Below are 15,677 nucleotides of genomic sequence, written 5' to 3' on the forward strand. Positions count from 1 at the left end.
ATTAACTCCACTTGGAAGGGTTTGCACAAAACTAGGCAGGTCCTCTGCTGGTCACTTTTGGTACTTTCTGGTCTGTGTATGGTATGGGAGCAGACACATTAGCACTAATGCTTTCATTCATTTAATTTGCCACAAAGTGTTAACATTACTGCTCCTCTCCTGAATCATTTACTTAATTAATTATGGTAATTGTGAGACAATTTTTAGGATGAAAGTGTAATGGTGTGTACACATGGGGAGATATTTTCTTACGATTTTGACTATATAGTCAAAATTGTAAGAAAAGTTAGTGCAGATCGCAAGGTGAAAGTCACCTTGCGGTCCCGATTCGATGCCGATGCGCGGTCCCGCGCGGTCGGCATCACAAGCATAGATAGACTGTGCAGGCAAGTCAATTTTGACTATCTCTGTAGAAGAGATAGTCAAAATTGACACATAGCCAAAACTGCACATAGTCAGTATCGCAAGCACACTCATTAAGTGCTTGCGATGCCGACCTAGCCCGTCGCATAGTGAGAATCGGGCATAGCCCGAATCTCACCGTGTGTATGGGCCTTAAATGTAATTAACCGCTTTGTTATTGGGTGTATTTTTTTTTTTTTTAAATATATTGGCTATATAGAATATTTTATAAAACTGCTTATTGCAGCCTAGTAAATGTCATAAAGAAGGAGCTTTGAGACTCTTGGTAGCATAGTGGGTAAAAGCTTTGTGTTTAGAGAAAAAAAACCAGTAAAAGTTATAACCTATCCACATTTCCAATCAATCGCTAGTCACTTTTCCAGCCCTGCAAGTGTGGTGGTACGCTCAGGTATGGTGTAACCAAGGGCGTAGCTACCATAAATGCAGGCAGTGCAGCTGCTATGGGGCCCAGAGCTGAGAGGGGCCCACCTTCCCTGTCACAGTTATATGTGTTATATACATTTTTCCCCATTGTGTGGTACGTAGGGGTACTTTCAATCTTTTTCCTTGGGGCCTGCAATATATGTGGATATGCCCCTGCACTTGCCCATTGTAGTGTGGTATAAAATGAACTGGAGGGCATTTTTTAATATTATATAATATGAACGGGGGCACTATAATAAGGCACAATATGAATGAGGAGCACCATATATCCTAATATGAATTGGCGGTACTGTGCGGCATAATGTGTACTGGCAGCTCTGACATGTGACATAGGGTGAACTTAAGCACTACTGCGATTCGTAAAAGAAACTAGGGCACTACTATGGGGTATAACCTTAAATAAGGTTCTACTATGGTTCAGAAAATGATCTAGGGCACTATTATAGGGCATAAAATTAACAACTGTTGCAGAGAAGTGTCTCTCTAGAAGCATTGCGATGGGGGCCCCTTCAAAATGTTGCTATTGGGTCCACCAAGTTCTGGTTACGCCCCTGGGCGTAACATTCAGAATCGGGCCACCAGTATGCCGTATCCCGGCTCACACTATAGCCGCCGCTACTGGCTATTACTTTAAAACTCCGCCGCTGAGCACCCAGAACTTGCTCGGCTGCAGCAGCACTTCATCCATGCTAAGCGCTGCTGGGAGCGCAGCATCACAGCAGGAAGGAGGAGCCTGCTGCTTCCTCCTGCAGCGCCTGCCTGGCTTCTCCTCATCTGCCAGTGCCTGGAAGTGAGTGAGAGACACAGATTAAAGGGGAAGATGGGGGAGCCTGGTGAGAGACATTGAGTAAAGGGGAAGGGGGGACGCAGGCTGAGAGACACAGAGTGAAGGAGAAGGAGGGGGCCGCCTGGTGAGAGACACAGAGTGAAGGGGGGAACGCAGGCTGAGAGACACAGAGTGAAGTGGAATGAGGGGCCGCCTGGTGAGAAACACAGAGTAAAGGGGAAGAGGGAGGTGACTGGTGAGAGACATTGAGTAAAGGGAAAGGGGGGGACGCCTGGTGAGAGACACAGAGTGAAGGGGAAGGGAGGGGGGGAATGCAGGCTGATTGACACTGAGTGAGGGGGGGGGCACAAAATGACAAAATAGTAATCACACTGGAAGTCTGCATTTTTGTTTTTTTGTGTGGAGCACACAAACATAAATAACAATAACAGTATCACACATAGATGAATAAAACATGACAGTCATCAATACAGATGGGATCCGGTCTGAAGGTCGACACTGTCTAGGTCGAAAATGTTTAGGTCGACCACTATAGGTCGACAGTCACTAGGTCGACATGGATGGAAGGTCGACAAGGTTTCTAGGTCGACAGGTCTAAAGGTCGACATGAGTTTTTCACATTTTTTCTTTTTTTGAATTTTTTCATACTTAACGATCCACGTGGACTACGATTGGAACGGTAATCTGTGCCGAGCAAAGCGGTAGCGGAGCGAAGGCACCATGCCCGAAGCATGGCGAGCAAAGCGAGCCATGCGAGGGGACGTGGTGCACTAATTGGGGATCCCGGTCACTCTACGAAGAAAACGACACCCAAAAAAAAAATAAACCTCATGTCGACCTTTACACCTGTCGACCTAGCACATGTCGACCTAGAAACCCTGTCGACCTTCCATCCATGTCGACCTAGTGACTGTCGACCTATAGTGGTCGACCTAAACATTGTCGACCTAGATACTGTCGATTTGATGAACCACACCCATACAGATATCTATGAATATACACAGATCCGTACAAAACTAAAAATTTATGGAATATAGATTAAATCAAATCAAAGCAGACATGGTCGTTCATGAAGTCAACTGCTAGCATGACAAGAAGTAAAAGTACATCAGCCAACAATTGCCTAGTCTCATACCATTGTGTAGAGAATGGAAGCAGTTTTGTAACTGCAGCTTAATATCAGCGGTAATCAAAACAATATATCATTCCCAAATATTAAAGAACATTTCCGTGCTGACTTCCTTATGTAAGGTGGCTTTCAGCCAGTCCGTGCCAAATACATAGGGCTCGATTCAATTCAGCCCAGATTAAATAGCGCCTGGAGGGAGCTACTAGAGCTATTCAATTCAGCATGATGTTTAGTCATGAGAACCGGCATTCTCAGACTTAAGTGGCTGGTGCAATGCTGTTTCTGCCGCGCTAAAGGCAGAAAACAGCAAGAAATCCTCTAGTTGGACATAACATCACGCTGAATTGAATAACTTTGGGAGCTCCTAGCCGGCACTATTCAATTTGCGCTGACTTGAATCGAGCCCATAGAAAAGCTTTCAGTGAAATAACACCATAGTAGGAGGCTCTACCTAACTGCACATATGTAAAATATATTTTCCTGCAACTGCAGATACTATAAGTAACACCTTCTTACTGCCATGCAGCAGTCTAGTAGATCAGAGAGTAATAGCTAAAATTGCCCATTCTGACAATAAATGGGAGATAATTAAGTAAAAAAGTGACTGCAAAATTACAGACCTGTCTCCAAAATTTTGAAATAAATAGGTCACTTCCACATAAAATGTATGAATGTGACCTCAGGCTTTTACATTTGGGGCAGTGGCGTCACTATGCGATTGCAGGGGGTTCGTGCCACACCCGGTTGTGTCAACCCTCCAAGTGCTGACTTCTTCCCAGTGACAGGAGGCGGTGGCTGCACTATAACATTATGTGCAGCACCTGGCTCCTGTCACACTGTAGGTGCTGGCACTGTACACACAGACTGGTCTCGGTGGACAGCCAGCAGCTCCGTACCCCCACAGAGATGAAAGCGGGGGTTTGGGCCACAAGGTCACGCCCCTTTCCCATGAGACCACACTCCCTTTCTGAGAGTTTTTAAGTGATCCCATAGGTTATGTAACAAGTAATAATGGCAGGAGATGGCTATAGTACCAGCTAGATGTCGGGAGAGCATAGAGTCCAGATTATTGGACCAATCTAAAGGAGAAAAATGTTTGACCACAGCACAGTACCAGGGTCTTTGACTGTAGGGTAGAGTACGTTTCCGCAATAGATTATACCTGGAGAGGTCATTTGGAGGTGGAATAAACTAGAGCAAGAATGTTACAGATACCCTTGGGAACCCACGTATTAAATGGAAATGTGCTCTCCCCAATTTATACTCCGGGTTCGCCACCAATGGTAAAAAGAGAGAATGGTGACTATTGAGGTCCCATTGATGTCTTGTGAAATGCAATGCCACCCAAGCCGCCATCAAAAGAGGATTATCAATAACCTCATCAGATAACACCTGTTTGTGTAGATGTAAATAAGAAAGTAAATGGAGTTGGGAAAGGAAAGACTGGTCAGTTTGGGAATCAGTGTAAAAATCAGTTTGATGAACCCAATCGCGGATGTATCTACATATACTAGTGTGACTACATAGCTTTAGATTTGGGAAGTTGACGCCCCCATTAGCTAGGGTTTGTTGCAATTTCAAAAGACTAAACTAGGGTTTCTTATTTTTCCAGATGAACATGCAAAGGAAGCTTTTTGACTGTAGCTGTTAATAAATCAGATACCATCTGGTGATCATTTTAATTAAATGAATTCTACCCAAATATGATATCAAATGCTTCCATTTGGATATTTCCACCAGTGTGTCTTTACTAGTTTTAGATACATTTAAAACATATAAATATTGGCTGACTTCCGGTGGGCGGACCAGTACCATGGCCACATTTTAGATGAGCTCTCCGCTCCCGCTCTAAAATAGCGCTGATCCTGTCAGCTGGCGCCGGGAGCCGTGCACCACAAACATTGCAGTGGTCAAAAGAGATAGAGGTGGGTAAAGTGGCGCAGTCCCCGGCTCCTCACGCTCTGTTTACCCTGGAACTCCGTTTTTTTCACCCATGTCACTGCCCACGGCTGCCATATTGGACTCGGTCGGGCTTTCCTCTGCTCCCTGCACCCGATTCTCCCCAGCCTATTGCTGCTTCCTGATACCACCTGTGCCTCTGAAACCTGCTCCTGGCACCAGGACACTGTGCTAGGCCAACAAGTGCCCATTTCTCACCCCAAGCTGCATTTCCTCAGCCTTATAACTTGCAATGCAGTCTCTTTATCACTCTCCCTGCTGGTAAGGATTTCACATTGCCTTCACAATATGCTAACATCAAACAAGCTCATTCCCCTGTAATATCCTGGACGTGGGCACATTTGTTGCTAAAAAATAAAAAAGATGGCAAGGGTAGTCAGACTCCCAAACAAAGGGAGACCAGAGCTTCCACTTCTGTGACTTCTAGTCCTCCCTCTTCCCCTTCGGGGGATGACATATTGGATGGAGCTCCAGATCCTACTAAATATAGTGCTGTGTCGGTGGCCAAGGCTCAGGAGGTCTCTGACCTGTTTTCACCTCAGCTTGACAGGAAGCTAGCAGGTCTCAAGGAAGCTATAGACTCAGCAGTTGTTCAACTTAAAGAACACAGGGGTAAATTTACTAGGATGGGAGTTCTATTTAAGATGGGATGTTGCCCATAGCAACCAATCAGATTCCAGGTATTATCTTCTAGAAGGTGCTAGATAAATAAGAAGTAGAATCTAATTGGTTGCTATGGGCAACATCCCATCTTAAATAGAACTCCAATCTTAGTAAATTTACCCCACAGTGTCTGTTTTTATGAAGCTGAACAGCGTATTTCTAACTTGGGGGGCAACCTTACCGCTGCCAAATCTCTGATCGACACCCAGGAAGCCTCTCTCTTAGCTATTCACGACAAGTTGGAGGATCTTGAGAACCGAAACAAGTTGTGCCTAACTGGGCTTCCAGAGACGGTAAAACCTTGAGACCTACTGGACTTGGTGTCTACATGGCTCCCTCAGGAACTGGGCTGCCTACCTGCCATGGGATCCATCTTGATTGAAAGTGCACACAGAATTGTCCCCAACCGTCAAACCGACCGCTGTACACCCCACCCTGTCATCTTTAGAGTTCTCAATTATACGGACAAAGGGGGTAATTCCAAGTTGATCGCAGCAGGATTTTTGTTAGCAGTTGGGCAAAACCATGTGCACTGCAGGGGAGGCAGATATAACATGTGCAGAAAGAGTTAGATTTGGGCGGGTTATTTTGTTTCAGTGCAGGGTAAATACTGGCTGCTTTATTTTTACACTGCAAATTAGATTGCAGATTGAACACACCACACCCATATCTAACTCTCTCTGCACATGTTATATCTGCCTCCCCTGCCGTGCACATGGTTTTGCCCAACTGCTAACAAAAATCCTGCTGCGATCAACTTGGAATTACCCCCAAAGTTCGGCTGCTGGATGCTTACAGAAAGTCTCAGACTTTAACCTATCAAGGGGTCATACTACTTTAGTTTCAGGATTTTTCTTACCAAGTAGCAATGAAACGCAGAGTTCTCTACAATTTGTAAATCCTTTTTTTGAACATGGAGTTCGTTTCGCGCTGTTGAACCCGGTGAAGTTACGTGTGCAGCATGATGGCAAGCAATACCTTTTTGACTGTGTCTCCAGCTAAATAGTTTCTGGACTCTCTGCCTGGTTTTTCCACCGACTTGTCAGCCGACATGGCCTGATTCTCTTTTCAGCTCGCAAATCTAATTTTATGATGTCCATGCTTGCTTATCCCTTACTTAAACAAAATGCTAAGGCTTGTAATGATTGCTAATGTTATTTTCCTTAGATTTTTTATTTATTTTTCATGTTTGTGACACTGCTGAGATACTTTTCCTCTTTGTCCCTTCCTTCTTTACCTTTTCCTTCCCTCCCCCTTCCCTTTTTTTCGATTCAGGTTACAATGTGTTCGATACTACTGGCCGTTTAGGCCTTTTGATTAGGTTCTTAATATGACACAAAATGGTAGAACTGTATTATGTATGTTTTTCGATATGGGAGACCACACAGTTTATTGCCTTAGTTCTACTGCTCGCTATTAGGGGGTATATGCAATTGCCGTCGAATCGCGGCAATTTTTCGCCCGTTTTTTAATTCGACACAATTCGACCGTCGAATTCCGGCAAGTGGGTGCCGAAATTCAACATATTCAATAAAAAACGGATTCGACAGTCCCGCTGTCGAAAAACGGCCGATTTGACGGATTTTGATCCGATTTTTAAAAAACGGGAAAAAACCCGAAAAAAAATTGCGTGGGGTCCCCCCTCCAAAGCATAACCAGCCTCGGGCTCTTCGAGCCGGACCTGGTTCTAAAAATCCGGGGGAAAAACTGACAGGGGATCCCCCGTATTTTTAAAACCAGCACCGGGCTCTGCGCCTGGTGCTGGTGCAAAAAATACAGGTGGGAAAAAGAGTAGGGGTCCCCCGTATTTTTTACACCAGCATCGGGCTCCACTAGCTGGACAGATAATGCCACAGACGGGGGTCACTTTTATACAGCGCCCTGCGGCCGTGGCATTAAATATCCAACTAGTCACCCCTGGCCGGGGTACCCTGGGGGAGTGGGGACCCCTTCAATCAAGGGGTCCCCCCCCAGCCACCCAAGGGCCAGGGGTGAAGCCCGAGGCTGTCCCCCCCATCCAAGGGCTGCGGATGGGGGGCTGATAGCCTTGACAAAAATGAAAGAATATTGTTTTTTCCAGTAGTACTACAAGTCCAAGCAAGCCTCCCCCGCAAGCTGGTACTTGGAGAACCACAAGTACCAGCATGCGGGAGAAAAACGGGCCCGCTGGTACCTGTAGTTCTACTGGGAAAAAAATACCCAAATAAAAACAGGAGACACACACCGTGAAAGTAAAACTTTATTTCACACCTGCCGACACACACATACTTACCTATGTTGATCCGCCGACTGCCACGCCCCCCTCGTCACTGAAGAATCCGGGGTACCTGTGAATAAAATTATACTCACCTGATCCAGTGTCCAGATTATAATCCACGTACTTGGCAAAAAAAAAAAACGAACACCCGGACCAGGCGGACTGAAAGGGGTCCCATGTTTACACATGGGACCCCTTTCCCCGAATACAGAGACCCCCCCGTGACTCCTGTCACAGAAAGGTCTCTTCAGCCAATCAGCGAGCGCAATGTCCTGGCACTCTGCTGATTGGCTATGCGCGTCTGAGCTGTCAGACAGCGCATCGCAAAGCCTCTCCATTATATTCAATGGTGGGAACTTTGCGGTCAGCGGTGAGGTCACCCGCGGTCAGCGGCTGACCGCGGGTAACCCCACCGCTGACCGCAAAGTTCCCACCATTGAAACTAATGGAGGGAGCTGTGCGATGCGCTGTCTGCCAGCAGACGCGCATACAGCCAATCAGGAGAGTGCCACGAAGTGGCGCTTCCTGATTGGCTGAAGAGACCTTTCTGTGACAGCAGTCACGGGGGGGTCTCTGCATTCGGGGAAAGGGGTCCCATGTGTAAACATGGGACCCCTTTCAGTCCGCCTGGTCCGGGTGTTCGTTTTTTTTTTTTTGCCATGTACGTGGATTATAATAAAAGACCACAGGACACTGGATCAGGTGAGTATAATTTTATTCACAGGTACACCGTGGATTCTACTTGGACAAGTGGACAGAGGTCGGCGTGTGAACATAGGTAAGTATGTGTGTGTCGACATGTGTGAAATAAAGTTTTACTCTCACGGTGTGTGTCTCCTGTTTTTATTTGGGTCTTTTTTCCCCAGTAGAACTACAGGTACCAGCGGGCCCGTTTTTCTCCCGCATGCTGGTACTTGTGGTTCTCCAAGTACCCGCTTGCGGCGGAGGCTTGCTGGGACTTGTAGTACTACTGGAAAAAACAATATTCTTTCATTTTTCTCAAGGCTATCAGCCCCCCATCCGCAGCCCTTGGATGGGGGGGACAGCCTCGGGCTTCACCCCTGGCCCTTGGGTGGCTGGGGGGGGACCCCTTGATTGAAGGGGTCCCCACTCCCCCAGGGTACTCCGGCCAGGGGTGACTAGTTGGATATTTAATGCCACGGCCGCAGGGCGCTGTATAAAAGTGACCCCCGGCTGTGGCATTATCTGTCCAGCTAGTGGAGCCCGATGCTGGTGTAAAAAATACGGGGGACACCTACTCTTTTTGTCCCCCGTATTTTTTGCACCTGCACCAGGCGCAGAGCCCAGTGCTGGTTTTAAAAATACAGGGGATCCCCTGTCAGTTTTCCCCCCGGATTTTCAGAACCAGGACCGGCTCGAAGAGCCCGAGGCTGGTTATGCTTAGGAGGGGGGACCCCACGCAATTTTTTTTCTTATTTTTAACATTCCATTTAAAATAAATAAATAAATAAATAATATTTTTTAAAAATATATAAATAATACTTGTGCCTCCAAAATAGACAAACCAAGTACCTAATCCCTTCTAATATAAATAGATATGCTATTACCAATAAAAAAACACAAAAAAAACATGTTTTTAAATTTTTTTATTAGATTCCGCCAGCAAAGTGTGGCGGATTGAAAATGACGAATTTACTGTCTAAAAGCACTGTTGTCGAATTTACAAACTTCAATTGAATATACTTTTGTCGAATTGCCGCATTTGTACCATTGCAGAAATGTCGAATTTTACAAATGTCGAATTTCAAAAAGTCGAATTTGGAAAGTCAGTTTTTTTGGCGAAAAGTACTGAATTGCATTGTCAATTTTTTTTTTTGCCGAAAATGTCCCGTTTTTCGACATTTTCGGGAATTCGACCGCAATTGCATATACCCCTAGATCTGTTATTGCGTTTTTTTTCCACTGAAGCATATTGGCCGATATAGTGAACTGCTTAGACAAGCCCACTACTAGAAAGGATCATATCACTGGAATGTGCAAGGTCTGAACACCCCGCTCAAGAGACAACATTTTTTGCAACACTTGAAACGATTGAAACCTGACATAGCAGCCTTACAGGAGACTCAGTGGAGGGAGGGTGACCACAATAAGCTTAGGGATACCTGGTTTACTGACTACATCACTGCCTCTTATCATTGTAAACAGAGGGGAGTGTTCCTTCTCATACACAAAAATCTTCGTTATACGGTCTTAGATAGGATATGTGATCCTGAAGGTCACTTCTTGTTTGTAAAGTTGAATTTAGAGGGTACTCTGTACACTATTGCTGCCATTTATTCCCCTACTGGAGCTAATGATGCTTTTTTTTCTGATGTGTTTGTCTGATCGCAGGACTGGGCTGAGGGTGCTATTACAGGAGGAGACTTTAAATCCACTCTCGACTCTTTGGATAGATCAGGGGTGACTGGGTGAGGCAGCATGTCATCGTCTCTTAACCTCCTGATTTCCACACTACATCTCACGTACCCCTGGAGATTCCAACATCCGGTGGAATGTGATTATACATTCTACACACACCTGCATCACACATCTCCGATCGTGCCCCCACATGGTTCACACTGTCGTTATCTGCTCCTAAACTCCTGTCTTTTAACTGGAGATTCCCTTCTTATTTGCTAGATTCTCCTGACATTAAATTATCACTGGAACTAATTTTTTTTAATTATGTAGACCACAATATTCAACAAACCAAGGATATTAATCTATTCGGGGCCATGTCAAAAGCGGTACTCAGGGGCCATGTTATAGCTTATGTTGCTGCCAAATGTAAGAAACTTTATGAATGGCTCCAGGAACTTAGCGTTGCTCTCTCTAAGGCCTATTCCTCTATGTAGAGTTCTGATATTCCTGAGGCCAGACAAAATAGTCTTGACACTAAATCCCTTTATGAAACCTTATGTACCAAAAAAGCGCAATGTTCCCTAGATTATCAAATACAGCGTTACTTCAGGTGGGGCAACAAAGCAGGTAAATTATTAGCTTCAGTGATTAGAAGCCAACACCCCCCCTTCCCCAGTAAACATTTTAAGAATCTCTTCAAATGGCACAGACCACACGTCTACACCTGATATAGCGGCTTCCTTCTTAGCCTATTACAAACAACTATACACCTTCCCCCCAGACAAGGTTCATGCTATTTTGACAGACCCGGTTTGCAAACAGCTAGTGAATGGTCTCAGTGCAGAATATTACTGGGTTTTAATCAGGCTAGGATATTATATTACCTAAACTGGGCAAAGACTCCACACTAGTGCAATCATATAGACCTATTTCCTTATTAAATCAGGATTTCAAGATCTTAACCTCCCTAGCTGCACAAAGGCTACAGACACTACTACCTTCACTACTCCACACTTCGCATACCAGTTTTTTTAAGTGCAGATCTTCAATACATAATATTAGACAAGTGGTGGCGACGGCGTTGACTCAGTCTTTAAAATCCCCTACAGGTAGCTCACTACTAGTCAGCGTTTGACCGTGTCTCCTGGTCTCATTTACTCAGGGTGTTACACTTTCAAAACTTTGGCCCGGACTGTGTTCGATTTTTTCATATGCTATATATTTGTGACATACTTTGTACGGGTGTAGTACGGCTGACCGGCGGTCTCCTGACCGCCGGTCAGCTTACCGACGCCGGGTTCCCGGCGGGGAGGGGCGAGTGCAGCAAGCCCCTTGCGGTGCTCGCTGTGTTCGCCACGCTGCGGGCTCGGTGGCGACCTGCGGGTTCTATTCCCACTCTATGGGTGTCGTGGACACCCACGAGTGGAAATAGTCCCTGTTGGTCGGCATGCCGACCATCGGGACAGTGACCCGTCGGGCTGGTGGCGGAGGTCATGTGACTGTCGGTCAGCTGACCGGCGGTCACATGAATACCACCCCTTTGTACACAGTGTTTTATTATGTATACAGTTCACCAATAAAATTCTTTGGAAAAAAACAAAAAAAAACCCAAATACATCTTGAATGTAGACTCCTAAACATTTTAAGGACCTAGAGATCCAAGAGATCAGATGATCCCCATTCCATTAAGGCTGCGTAACAGACGCAGGAGAACAGCCTGACACTTTTCAGCATTAGTTGTAACACCAGAAACAAAAAATGTGTCAATTATAGACTCTAAGCTTGCAAGCATTGCATTCCTACCTCTATGACTGTTTGTTATTACCCATTTTTGTTTTATCACTGTGTCCAATTGTCGCAATGTTCATCTGACATGCGATCGCATTGCAAGTGCAGAGAGGAGGTGATATGCACCTCCTCCTGCACTTGCATTGCTAAGGATTACAAATGCACAGCTGCTACAAGCAACTTTGCATTTGCAATCCTTAGTGAATAACCCCTTGGGACAGTATGTCTAAATTAGATTTATATAACGTCAGTGAGGCTGGATCCTGGACCACCATGATATGCTGCCTGTGCCTTTGCACCCATGTCTTATTAGCCAACAAGCGACATGCTTTATGAACCCATCTATAATAACAATTAGTGGTATAGTCCAGATTCGTTTGCGCCTGGGCAAGAAGAAAACTCTCCAGAAGTTGACGCTTTTGCTTATAATCAGTCAAATTAGACTCAAATGAGGAGATAAATATCGTTGATTAGCCGAAACCATTGGTTTGAAACATTTCATGTTTTGTTTATATTCCAGTCTCCTCCCAGGCTATCACATGGCCCCTGAGGACCACTTTAGACTTTGCCCAAAAAAAGAGCTGGTTTGTCCCAATCAGGGCCGCTGCTAGAGTGTTTGGCGCCCCCCTTCAAATAATAAATTTGCGCCCTCTCATCCATAAAAAAGGGACAGCGCACACTGCAAAAAGGGGTGTGGTCACACAAGGAAGGGCCGTGACCACAATAGTACCCACAATTCAAATTACGCCACACAGTATTACAATCTTACGCACATTAACCCAAATGTAGTGCCCGATTCATATTACGCCACATAATAGTGCCCCGTATTCACATTTAAAATTGATAACAGGGCCAGTTCTAGATCTTGAAGAGCTCAGGGCAACAGTTTCCTTTGGTGCCTGCAATGCTCAGAACAGGGACAGTGCGCGCCGGAGGGCCACACAATAGTATCAGTACACATTACCCCGCACATTAGTGTCCATTAGTCACATTACACCGCACAGTAGTGTCCGTTAGTCACATTACACCGCACATTAGTGTCCGTTACTCACATTGCACCGCACAGCAGTGTCCATTAGTCACATTACGCCGCACAGTAATGTCCGTTAGTCACATTACACCGCACAGCAGTGTTCGTTAGTCACATTATACCGCACAGCAGTGTCCATTAGTCACATTACACTGCACAGTAGTGTCTGTTAGTCACATTACACCGCACAGCAGTGTTCGTTAGTCACATTATACCGCACAGCAGTGTCCATTAGTCACATTACGCCGCACAGTAGTGTCCGTTAGTCACATTACGCCGCACAGTAGTGTCCGTTAGTCACATTACGCCGCACAGTAGTGTCCGTTAGTCACATTACGCCACACAGGAGAGTTGCTTATACACGTTACGCCTTATACAGGTAGAGCCCATTATACACATTATGAAGGTCATTGAGACCCTGCCGCAATAGCGGCACTCAGCACAGTTTGTCAGTGGCAGCAAACTGTGCATGCACAGTGGGCGTGAGGCCACACACATTGCGGTCGCTTCCCTGAAGGATGCAACCATAATGTGATTGACAGGCGACAGCGTAGCGGGGTTAAGGTGTTGCGGGGGTGGCGCCAAAAAAACGGTGGTGGGCTGGGACACGCAGCCACTCCGACAAAAAAAAATGACTGCTGACCAGGCTGCACTGCCAGGAGTCAACCTTAGATCAGATGCGTCCTCAATCAAATTGCGGATGAATCGGGAGGCGGTGGCGCGGCGCCACACATGCTGGGTGGCCCTCAGAATCTGCAGAGATGAACGCAGATCTGGCTGCATCTCTGAATGACCCCCTATGCCAGGTACAGCCTTCATTCCCTCCACAGTGTGGCCCCAGTACCTGCAGGAGGTCCCGGCTCGGGCGCTGCTCCTCCTCTCCCTTCTCCACCTCTGGTTTCTCGCGGGCTCCATTACTCCAGCAGCAGCGGTTGTAGGATGTCAGCAATGACGCCGAGAGGGGGGGGGAGGGCGCGGGTACTAAATACTCGGGCATGGGACTAATGGAGTGGCCCAGCGGGGACCATGGTCTGCCGCACTCCCACCACCATCCCTCTTTGCTGCAGTTAGGCAGAGAGGCTACTGCTAATGCTGAGCCTCTGCCTGTTCCTGTACAGGTGGTGGGTGGGGGTGATCACTCTGATCACGCTCCCCCACAGAATTGAGGGGTGTGGGCTCAGGCACTACAAAGATTTTTTTAAAAAACTTTTTCCATAAAGGGGCGTGACCACACCTCCCGTGATTAGGCCACGCCCCAAAGCAAGACGGCAGCACGGGATGTCAGCGGTGGCAGCGGACCTGTGTCTGTGTGGACTGAGTCTGCACACTGCCTGCAGTCTCTTTGGGGAGGAGGAGGGGGAGGGAGCCGCGCTACCCGCTGCCAGCGCCGTTACCTGTCATCCAGTTTGACAGGCGCAGTGGCAGCCGGCAGCAGGAGGGACAGCGCCTCTTCAGCTTGGCGCCTCCCTGCATTGCATACCCTTGCTGAGCGGGTAGCGCCGGCTCTGGTCCCAATGTTCCAGGTTGTCATCAGTAAACTCCATCCATTTGGAAATCATATACTGACGGAAATGATCAGAATGGCTGAGAGAGGAGGGGAAGCGTCAATATTTAGAGGATTGAAACTTTTTTGTTTTTAATATTCTTTATTAATTACAAGATCACAGTCCAGTATAGATCATACTTGCCTACCTGACCCTCTCCATGAGGGCGAAAATGCTCTGTTCCTGGACTTTCCTGGTAATGTATGATTGCCATCACCTGTGGTGAAACACCTTTCTTATCAATTAACTAGCTCACCACAGGTGATGGCAATCATACATTACCAGGAAAGTCCAGGAACAGAGCATTTTCTCCCTATGGAGAGGGTCAGGTAGGCAAGTATGGTATAGATTGCTTTACATTCTTACTATCCTAGACGGGATCAGTGAGTAGAGCGTGAGCTCCAGGTTCTGCTGGTGAGATACTTGAAACTGTGTGGCTTTTTTATTACCATTGTGTTTAACCCTTGCATAACCACACAGTTATGTGGATCTCTAGAGACTGGTGAAGAGCAGAAGAAATGCTCAGATATTTTCAGAAATACTTGCTTGAAGAGCAGGGTATGTTCACCAGGTGTATTCTGTTTTGAAGTAATCAGGCAAGTAGCTTCAGAACAGACGTGTCATATAAACTTAATAGCATAATATAAGATATCTTGATGTGAGAGGGGAAGCAAATAAAATCTATGTCAGTTAAGAAGCTGAATATTCTGCAAACTAAATGTAACCTCTGACCAGGGATTTAGGACTCTCTACCAAATGTGTCTTAAAGTACCCAAATAACCACAGTTTCACCAACAGATATTGAAGGATAATTCTTATCCAGCTCAGATGTGACTATAAACCAGCTGTAATACAATTTGGAAGCATTTTATAAAAATCAACAATTGTTGTTATATTTTTGGAATCGGTATGCATAACTTGCTTTGTTTATAAAAATAAATAAAAATTGTTGAATAAAAATACCCAACAACTATGCAGTGCCTTAGCTGGGGAAGGAAAAATAAGAATTTACTTACCGATAATTCTATTTCTCATAGTCCGTAGTGGATGCTGGGAACTCCGTAAGGACCATGGGGGATAGCGGCTCCGCAGGAGACTGGGCACAAAAAGTAAAAGCTTTAGACTAGCTGGTGTGCACTGGCTCCTCCCCCTATGACCCTCCTCCAAGCCTCAGTTAAGATACTGTGCCCGGACGAGCGTACATAATAAGGAAGGATCTTGAATCCCGGGTAAGACTCATACCAGCCACACCAATCACACCGTACAACTCGTGATCTGAACCCAGTTAACAGTATGATAACCGTAGGAGCCTC

The sequence above is a fragment of the Pseudophryne corroboree genome, chromosome 2, assembly GCF_028390025.1.
Source record: "Pseudophryne corroboree isolate aPseCor3 chromosome 2, aPseCor3.hap2, whole genome shotgun sequence".
NCBI classification, from domain to species: Eukaryota; Metazoa; Chordata; class Amphibia; order Anura; family Myobatrachidae; genus Pseudophryne; species Pseudophryne corroboree.